Source organism: Miniopterus natalensis, chromosome 6 (genome assembly GCF_054644295.1).
Source record: "Miniopterus natalensis isolate mMinNat1 chromosome 6, mMinNat1.hap1, whole genome shotgun sequence".
Taxonomy (NCBI): domain Eukaryota; kingdom Metazoa; phylum Chordata; class Mammalia; order Chiroptera; family Miniopteridae; genus Miniopterus; species Miniopterus natalensis.
The window spans coordinates 51,596,308-51,607,138 of NC_142086.1; the positions used below are offsets into that span (position 1 = coordinate 51,596,308).

At 45.4% G+C, this 10,831-nt stretch overlaps 1 protein-coding gene across 2 annotated transcripts in view; it reads right to left on the minus strand.

The window, feature by feature from the left end:
- Positions 1-2,736, minus strand: part of IL1RAP (interleukin 1 receptor accessory protein) — a 118,360-nt gene extending 115,624 nt beyond the window's left edge. For both annotated transcript variants that reach the window (XM_087818244.1, XM_087818243.1), the window contains exon 1: positions 2,603-2,736. The gene's annotated coding sequence lies outside the window, so the exon portion shown is untranslated. The remainder of the gene's footprint in view (positions 1-2,602) is intronic.
- Positions 2,737-10,831: the final 8,095 nt, after the last annotated feature.

Below are 10,831 nucleotides of genomic sequence, written 5' to 3' on the forward strand. Positions count from 1 at the left end.
GAAATCAAAATGTGTAAACTGCATTCTCAGGGCTGAAGCTAAATAACCATGTGACCCTTGGCAACCTCTCATTTCTCTGAATCTCATTTCAGTTTCCTTCTCAATAAATTGAGACCAGCTAAGAAGGGACATCATTTAATGAGCACCTACTCACCACATGCACTTTACATTTTCCCACTTTATTGAACCTTCACACAAATCCTTGAGGGTCAGCTTCCTCACGTTCCCCCCCCCCGCCCCAAATTTAGAACTAGATAGAGCAGACACTCTAAATGGTGAAATAAATTGCTCAGTATTACCTAGCTACATAGGAATTAGAACTGAGATTTGATGTAAGCACAAAACCTGGGCTCCTTCCCCTATTAATATTCCTGCCATGTCCTTCCTTCTCTCGGGGCCATTGCAAGTAACAAGGAAGGTAATATATAGGGAACACACTTTGGAAATGTTAGATGTATGTATGATTTTGGTAACAAATAGTCTGGATAAGGGGGAAAGGTATAACTGGGTACCTTCACCCTAAAGAAACTGAACCTAAAGGAATTAGCTTTCAGCCCACCTTCCATCCCCTTGTTCCGACCTTCCTTGGAACATTTTCCTTCCCCCACAAGTCCCTGGTCTCTCAGGCACGCGTTCAGATGTACCCTGGCCAGCTCATCACAATGCATGCACACGGACAGGCTGACGGAAGCAACCTATGCCACACTTGGTGCAGGAGGCACCTACAAGGGGCACCGCCAAGCTCCTGCCTTCCCTCACCCTGAATCACACCCCCTCCCAGGCGCTCAGCAGTGCCACATGCAAATGCGAGGGACTGTGAAGCTGCCAACTCTAAATGCTGGATGCGCAATTCAAGCACTTACGGCATAGCCAAGAGAGAGAAGTTAATCACTGTAAGAATTCAATCAGAATAAAATCAATTGTCATGAGCAGGTAGGGACAGAGGTAGAACACTTTCCATTTAAAATATAATAATAAAAGAAGACGAATGAAGGCATGTTTGGGTGTATTTAACTAAGGCAAGTTTGTGTCCAGAAGGGGCTGAATTTAGCAGCATCACCAAATAACCCAAAGGAAACGCATGAGATTTCTGTTGTTGCTTTCCTTCACTAACAAGAAAACGCAAAGTTGCTTGTTTGACTTCAGCCAACAGGAATAAAAGGCTTACAGCAGCCTGTAGCATGAACGGAACTTTCAGCTTCCCTTGTCTCCCCACCTCTCATCAGATTCAAGGCTCTGCCAGTAAAGAACCTCAGACCAGAGACTCACTGGCCTGAGGGCTGGCCTGAAAACCGGTGGAGACCGGCCTCCCCGAGAAGCGCTAACTTCATAATCCAAGCCAAGCGTTCACAATCAAAGCGGCGTGCAGGGAGCATTCAGGAAGCACCCACTGTTCAAACTCCAAAGAAGAAAAAACCACAGCATTCCAGATTTCTAAGTCACTCGAAGGTAGTCTGAAACCACCTTTCCGAAAACCCACGGTCTCCAGTGTTGCTATATAACCACCTTCACAGCAGCGGCTACCCATCTCAGCCCGGCCAGGCGTCCGGCCAGGCCCCGCGCGGCACATGCGGTCGGAACGATCCCATTCCCCCCACCTAACCCACCTAAGGGCGCATCCCGACCATTGCGATCTCCATCTTGCTGCGGGGGGGGGGGGGGGGGGGGGGGCGGACATACACAACAAAAAACTTGAGTACCAGGAGAACTGGATAACTTGCCCAAGTCCACACCACTAATGCGCGGCAGAGCTGGGACGGAAAGGAGGCGACCCCAGCCGGGGACCCGGGAGCCCCGCGGCCCGACGCGCGGAGAGGCGCTGTGGTTCACAATTTCCCAGCCGGGGTCGGGGGCCGGCTCCTAAACGGCAGAAGTTTGCTTTTATGTTTGCGATTTTTCCTCCTTAACTCGGCTTCCCCGCTGCCTCCCAGTGCTCAGAAGTGAGGGGGGCTGTGGCTCCGCAAAGCCAGCTGTTCTTAAACGAGGGGCATCCTGCCCCCCACAGGGCCACCAGCTCAGCTTCTCCCAGAGCTGGAGAGGGAAATGGGGAGCGCAGGAAGTCACCGGCGCCGGGGCGCCCCCCGCCTCTCCACCGACACCCCCCGCCCCAGGCGCCTGCCAGACCCCTCGGAAGGGGCGTCCTTCCGAGAAAGCGGGTCAGGGGAGGAGGGACAGGCGCTGCGAGGAGCCCTTATCTAACCAGGCTGTCAGCTCCAGGTGGGGCGACGCTGTAGGGGCTGGGACACACCGCCGTCTCCTGTCCTCACCGCTCACAGCAGCGCTCCCGAGAAACCGAGGCGGGGGGGGGGGGCACCAGGGAAGATCCCTCGACGGGCTGGAAGTGGGGTGCGGAAACCCGCAGCCGTCCCACAACTGCGTGACTTCAATCTCTACAAAGCAAAGGTGGGGCTCTGGGCAGTCAGGGTCGAGTCCTGGCCACAGCACTAACGAGCTGCCTGATTTATCCCAGCCGCGGCTCGGTGCCTCAGTTTGCCCTCTGGGGGCAAAAAAAAAAAAAAGAGGGTTGAACGAGACGACGTGTACGAATCCTCCTACCCTGAGACTTAGGGCTCGGGGGGATCATTCACAGCGCGAGACTCACCGTTCCTGGGAGACAGGGTGGGCGCAGCGAGAGCGGCGAGGGCGGCTGCGGAGTCGCCCGGCACTGCTGCTTTCCGCGCGCCTGGCCAAAGCCCCCGGGAGCTGATCCGGACAGCCGTACCCCAATGAGCCTCTTACTTTCCGCCGCACTTTCTTTTTTCCCCCTTTGGGGCTCCTCCCCGGGGGTGGAACGATTGGCCGCCGCGCGCCGCTCTGGCTCCGCCCGCCGCCGGGTTTCGCCAGCCCCCGCGCCCCGGGTTTCCCCGCGCCCCGGCCGCCCCGGCCGCCCCGCCCGCTGCGCCGAGCGGCGCGGCGCGGCGCGGGGCGGGCCCGCGGGCGGAAGCGAGGCCCCGCTCCCTCTGGCGCGCGGGCCGGCTGGAGGGGCGGGGAGGGAAGGTCGGCCCTGCAGCCTGGCACGCCCCCGCGCGCCCCCGACTGTGGTCAGACAGGCGAGATCCACGCCGCCCGGCCTGTTCTTCCCGGCCCCTGGCGCTCAGTTACGCTGCGCCAGGGCTGTGTGAATCCAGGCTGCGCACTCGGAGCGCGCACCCTGTGGCGAGCCCAGCGCGGCAGGAAGAAAGGGGCTCGACCTGGGGGTCCCGAGCTCTGGCTCTGGCTGCAAGTGACAGTCCTGGGAACAAACCACTGGTCGTGACAACAGGACTGAATCTGCATTTCCCACTCCGTATACCCAGTACCTAGCGCAGTGCCTGGCACTAAGAGGGCACTCGGCACATATACATGAATGAATGAATGAACGAATGAATGAATGAATGAATGAATGAATGAATGAATGAACGAACGAACGAACGAACGAACGAAATGCTTGTTGTGGAACCAACTAATCTCAAAAGGACTATTTCCCTTTTATTCTCATTTCTCTAGGTTTCCTCCAGAGCCCTCAGGCACCCCCTCCCACTCTAGATGGTGGTCTGTAAAATCGTCTGGAGAAGCTTTATACTGTCTTTCATTAAGTCAGCTCCTTTATTCAAGAACCTGTCCTTGTTTCCTGTTGACAGTCCGTGGGGGTGTCTTCCTGACTGGCCAGGCCCTTCGTCAGCTGTTCCCACTTGGGAAATCCCGAACAAAGGCACCCTACCAACCTTCCCACCTGCCTTGCCCACTGCCACCCCCCTTGATTTTCCTTCTGCTCTTAGAGTTACCTAATTGAACCTTATTAATGTACTCATCCAAAAAAAATCGAGATCCAGAGAAAGCAATTAAGGAGGAGCAAAAGACAGGAAAGAAAAAAGGGTCCGAGAGCTGGCACGTGGCCCTCTCCGTGCACCTGCTAACAGTGCCAAGCAGCGCAACAGTCAGACGCGGACCCTGACCTCAAGGAGCTGAACTCCCCGGGGCAAACAACAGTATAATCAAAGCTGTAGAAAGGTTCCCGTTGTTTCCTTTATTGATATCACTTACGAAAATTAACCCCAAGGAATTATTTGTCTCTGGATACCTTGCACACAGTACATGCTTACATTGCTGCTGAACCCAAAAGAAAACATCCAAAAGGATTTTAAAAGTTGCCTGTGTAAGGCAAAAATAAAACTGTTCTGTGATTTATTATCCATTCATTAAACTTATTCAGGGCATTGATTTTTTTTTCTCATAGAAAGCACAGAGCACGTATATAATATGTGCTTACAATGTAGTGGGCACTTTGCATATATTAGCTCATTTAATTCTCTCAGTAATCTATAAGGTACTATTATTACCTCCATAGAGACGAGCATAGGGACAAATAATCATAGTATTATATATTATAATTTGAAGATAACATAAATGGTTGGGAATAAAAATGATTAGGTAACTAATGCTGCATATTCACACAATAAAACATTATAAAAATATACCTACAAACGAAAAGGCTTATAATATGATTAATAAGGCTGTAAAATTATGGAAACATATGGACAGTAATTGAAATGCATGTGTAAAATGTTAATCTGTTAGGGTTATGGGAGTATAGATATACATTTTTCTTTTTAAATTTGCTTAATGTCAAAATGTTATTCTAACAAATAAGAAGAATGTTTTAAAACTCACCTAACAGTGTTGGGTGTAAAGGAGATGCTCAATAAAATATTTTGAAATGGCTTGAAGTATTTTGAAAAACATTATCACTCTCTCTTTCCCCCTGTCACTATCCTCCACGTCTTTTTTTCAGGTAATCTTCAATCATTTTGCCATAACTATAAGGGGGCCTTAAAATTTTACTAGTCCCTTGATCCCAGTCCAATCAGGCTTTTGTGTCCAACTCTCCATAATCAAGACATCTAATGACCTCTCCTTTGCCAAATTTAATGGTCAGTTATTGGTCTTTATCTTGACTTATCAGCAGCATAAGACACAGTTGATCAATTTCTCCTTCCAACTTACTTCTTTGGCTCCTTATTTGCCACCATTTAATCTCCAGCTCTTATTTTGTTGAATCCTTTACCTCTTCATGATCTCTGAGGGTTAGAATGTCCCAGCGCTCCATCCTTTGCACGTTTATATTCCCTCCCTGGGGAATCTCATCCAGACACATAGCTTTCTCAAATGTCCACATAATAACAACCTGCAAATTTAAAGCTACAGTCTGAACACCAGACTGTGGTCTCCTTTATATCTCTTCTTAGATGTCTCATGTATTTCAAAGTTTACATTTCTAAAACAAAATCTTTATTTCTACCCCTCACCAAACCGCTTCCTCCCCCAGTTTTCCTAGGTTTTAAGAAATGCCATCTTTTTCCCAGTTGTTCAGGCCAAAAAGTTGGATTCATGATCAAGTCCTGTTGCCCATCTGCAATCCATCAACAAATCTTGACTGTTTCCTCTACATTCAAACCCCATCTCAAATCTGACCATTATTTCTCTCCTCCACCATATCCACCACAGTCCTCTCTCCCCTTACTAGCTCCCTGCTTAAACTCTGGCCTCCAGAGTCTTTCCTCACACTTCAGAGTAATCCTTATAGATGGAAATCATAATAGATACAGACCAGTGGTTAAAGGCAAGGAACTTGGAGCCAGACTGCAAGTTTCAAGTTTCAAATTCTATAACATAGTAATATGATACACTTAAATTATTTAACTACTTTGTGCCTCAGTTTCATCATCTGTAAAATAATAATAATAATAATGTTAATAATAACTAAATGAGTAAATATAAGTAAAACGCTTGGAACAGAGACTGTCACCTTCCCATTGAAGCCTTACCTGACAACCATATGAAACACTGCTCCTTATATTTTCTACCTTAATTATGTTATACTTTATTTGTTTATTGAATATCTCTTTCCTAGAATGTAAGCTCCATAAGGTCAATATAATGTTTCTATATCAAATAGACAGTACTTTGCACATAGCACTTGTTCAATAAACATTTTCTGAATTATGAATTCAATCCAAAACTCTCATGGTTAAACCAAGAACCAAAGATACTAAGTGACTAACTTCCTGCCCCCCTCCTTTGATTTACATTTTTGCAAGACCAGAATAATTGGAAGAAAAGTAAAACAATAAATAAGGTATGTTTTTGTTTTTGTTTATTTGGTCTGTTGTTGTTGTTTTTGGCTAGGAGCAGGGTAAAGAAAGTACAGTACAGAGATATTTTACTTTAAGTTTTTGGAAGGAAGGTGAAGAGCAGGACTGAACCAAAAGCAAAAATGTGAAAAAGGAAAAAAGTAATTAAGTCACCTTCCATATCCTTTTAAGTTTCAACCTTTTACACTTAGCCATGTTTTCTTCCATCCTTGCCCAAGTGTCACAGAATCTTTCTAGGGGACTATGGACATCTCCCCCTGGGGTACCCATGTTTCCAAGTCATTTCTCCCTCTCTCTCCTTATTGCCTCTGTCCTCATATGAGCTCCTCTCCCCTCAGTTTGTCTGGCTAAGTGTAGGAAAACAAACAGATTGAACAGTCATGTTAAAGTGAAAATTCTGCCTCTCTTGTCAGAAGTACATGCTCATGTGCCCAAACACCTATATCTAACTATTGAAATTTAGACAGCTTGAATAAGAGAATTTAGCAATGCAGTGGGAGGCTTTCTTCATTCATTTCCTAGCAGGCTGTGCCACATGCAGCCTTGGAAGAAGAGAGGCAAAGGGAAACTCCTGGATCCCATCCAGGACTCTGTGTGCATGGGGGTAGAGGTGAGCTCATGAATGAGTATTTCTCCCACATAGAGGTGTCAAAGATACACACAGCTGGACATTAGTTAAAGCTGTGAAAACGGATTTTATTCAGTAACTACGGACAGTAGGTGAAAGAGCTGAGCTCCATTCCAATTTGCACAGAAGAGATTTGGGCATTTTAAAGGGAGTATGAGGGAGGGAGATGGTAGGGGTTCAGCAGAGTCATGAAACAGAAAATTGCAAAGGGCTGGTCAATGTAAATATGCTTAGGCCAGCTGTGCCTGCTGGTTGGCTGGTATTGAAGTTAGGAGTCTATTCTCCCACAGAGACTGGGAGAGAGAGGTCCTCTCCTTCCTGACAATTATAACTCAAAGGAATGGCTCTCAGGCCCTTGAGAAATACACTTCTAAGTTGTAAGAGATGCATATTCACAACTGTAAGCACTTTTTAGTAAATGCTCTAAGAAAGGGGTGGGGGGACAAAGACCTACCATCAGACATTGGCTAGAACAAATAGCAATTTTTCCTGGCAGCCTTGAGCTTTCTGAGGCAAGCATTTTAATGGGGGGCGGGGTTCCCCATGGGCAGCCTTATGCTACTAGAAGCCATGCTAAGGTCCGGTCAAGTCTCTTAGAGGAAGGCTTAGGATGGAGTTGGAATGTGCTGAGAGTTCTGCAGCTCCCAGAGGTCAGCAGATTCTCCCAAGATACCCATTGTGAGCGAATCAGCACCCCATTCTCCCAGTTGCTTCTCCTTTGAAACTGGCTTCTCTGCCCTTGCAATGCTGGTCTTCACGGGGATGCTCCTCTAGAGGGTATCACCACCACAGGAGCAGAGTGAAATGAGTGTCAGGGTGGCGCGCAAAGGCAAGTTTTCCAAAAGACGCCCGGAGTTTTCTTGGCCTATGGCCTAAAGCTTCTGGAGGCTAATAGAAAAGACCTAATTTTCTTTCCTTGCCTTTCTCCTTCCAAACAGAAGCTTTGAAGCAAAGGTCAGGATTTTAATAAAGTCTTGGAGGATGGTTATTATGCAATGTTGACACTTCACTACAGCAGGAAATTTAAAGACAAGAACTTGGCATGCAGAAACGGGAAGCTTACCTTTATGGCTCTAACTTGGCCTTGTGAGTAGTTAACAGCACATTTACCAGCTTCCAGCCTCCAAATCTAACCTAAGTTGAAGGCATGCCCTTCATATAGATACCATCACCTGTGCTATCTCATATGCCTAACCACTGCAATAAATCAGCACAGACTCATTCTAAATTGATCACCACCTGGTGAAAAACAACAGGTCGGTGCCAGTTAAAATCAGGCTAATATTTGCTGGTTCGAACAGCTGTACGAGAGGACTGTGCCATTCAGCCGTCTTGTTTCTGTGAGGCAACAGGAAGGTCAAGTGATCCCCTAGCAGGCAGGCACTTATATTGTTCACCTCCAGGAAGGGATTTTTCAATAGTCTTCTGGGATTCAGACACTTTGTATAAGAGTTTTTCTCTGCCACCAGCACTGAAAAATTTGTTTTATCTTTTGTTCATTCATTTATTTAAATAGATGCTGAACATTTCCTCTGTCTGGGCACTGCGAGAAATGTCAAGATAGGGTGGACATGGCTTTTTCATTCTTGAAGAAAACACAGATTAGAAAATGCAAAGTTGAAAGAGTATCTCCTCTTCAGTGAACAACTATTATATGTCCTGTCCTTCAAACACTCATCATTTCTAAACTTTATAATAACCTTAAAAGGTAGACATAGTTTCCCTTCCTTAAAAGCAGGGAAAATAGAGTCCAAGAGGCTTGCTTGGCTAAGGCCACACAGCTAGCTAATGTTGGCCCCAACCGCAAACACCAGGTGTAACAGATTCAAAAGGCCACACTTTCTCATGCTACACTGAGGTCCATAAAAAAGTTCAAATAAAGTACTCTTGGAGTATGGAGGAAGAAAAATTGCTTCTATTTGGAGAAGATCAAGGAAAGAAACAGAAAGTGTATCACTAACGGAGACTGGAAGGAGAGGCGGAATTAAGGCTGATGCTGACAGACGGAAGGAATGAGACACTGTGGGACGAGGGAAGAACATTCATTCATTCATCCATCCAAGAATTATTTGATGTATAAATAAAATAACTGCAACCTGATGTGGTAAGTGCTTTTGGAAAGAGACCCTGGTCCTCCATGTCAGCCCAGAGGAAGGTGTTTGCCCTGAGAGGTGGGGAAGGAGGGCAGGGGGGATTCTCTGACTCTACATGCAGGAGGGAGTGGGAGAAAGGGCTAAAAACTCTACCTTAATCATATATTGGAAGAAAAAAGGGGGAAACCCTGTTGAAATTACACATTAGAGAGCAAGAGCTGTAACTTATTAGCCTTTATATCCCAGAATGTTGCTTGAGATAAAAAAATGTTTGAACAAATGAGTGAGGTACTGACACCTGCTGAGGGCCAGGTGCTCTCTAAGCCCAGTCCTTTCTACAAATATCACTTTCTACTATCATCACAGCATCTCCATGAGGTAGCTATTTATTTTTCCTTTTTAAGAGATATGAAAAATTCTGAGGCTCAGGGAGATAATTGACTTTACCTAATGTAACAGAGCTCAGAAGATATAAAGCCAGTTATAAAGTTTGACTCTAGAACTTTTTTCCCACTCTTTGCCCTGCTCTAAATGCCAGGCAAGGGTGGTGATGTTTGGTTATTATTTTTGTTGTCATTTCAAATATAAACATCTTAGCCAAGCATACTATCAATACTTAAAATTGCACTAATCATATATATACAGCATGGTGAATTTTAAAAAGGTAAACATAACCATGTAACTAGCATCCAGAAAACTGCTACAGGCAATAGTTTGAGTTAACATAGTAGTCAGACAACACCTTCACTTCTGTCAGGGCAAAATACTTGCTCACACACTCATGGGTACTCGTGCCTGGAAAATAAGTCAGGAAATGACAATTTCTCTTTGGGGAGCATGTGTGTCCCTTCAAGTCAGAAGTTACCTCTATTAAGCATACCTTGAGAGCAGTGGATCTGGGCAAATCTGGCTACTTCTGAATCCCAAGCAGCAAAAAGAAAAGTAGCTTGAGACTTCTGCCTCTAATCTTAAAAACGATCAATAATTATCATGCTGGTTTGTTGTATTTCTACAATAGTAACCTATAAAAATTAAATAGTCTGAGAGTTTGCTGGATACAGAAAAACCCTGGAAAAGATAAAGAAGACTGGAAATGTCAGAGAGTAGAGGCAAAGTGGTGCACTTGACTGATTGCAGGTGGCCTGGAGTCCACTCTAGGTTTAGCTGCTCATTCTCTGTGTGATCTGGATACAGTCACCTCTGTTTTTGTTACCCGACTAAAGAGGTCTCTTTGCTGTGCATATCAAGGCCTAATAAGACACAAATAGGAATTTGCAGCAAATAAAGTAAAGGTTGATTAGTAAAGATTGAAACACAACTGAGGCCTCGATGTTATGTTTAGTTTGACTAGAACTCTGTCTCTGTGGTCAAGAGACCTGAAGCTTTGTTCCTATGATTATTTGGTGCCAGTCAAAACCTCATTGTCCTGAGGGCTTAATGATGAAGGGAGTAAACGTGCAAGGAAGAAGGAGGCAGGTGAGTAGGGGTGCTGGATGGGGCCAGTTTGAATCAGAAGCAAAGAAAGGAGAAAAGAGCATATTAAAGAAATGAGGCGTCTGCACGGTTACATTTTCTGATGCCTTACTTTTAAAATGCTCATCAACTAGCAATAGTGAACAGTAGTCATAGCCCTTACTAAGCATCTAAATCACTGTGGCTTTTTATTTTGTTTTACTGGTTTTTGTATGGTTTATTTTGTATTTAATAGTTAGAGATGCCCTGTCCTAATGCTAACCTGTGGGTTGTGGGACTTATGTGAAATTAATCACCTCACTGCAGAAGTGATTCTAAAAATTGAAATTTGACCTAGAGAACAACTAGACTTGCTAATTCCTCAGTTATCTTCCAGGGCTACATTTCTAATGGTCAGTTAACCTGACTCCAAAAGAAACTGCATAAAAAACTACATATTGAACATTTATTTATGTGAGAGAATAACTCCACAATTTCTATGACAAGAGATAAATAAATTTAAAATA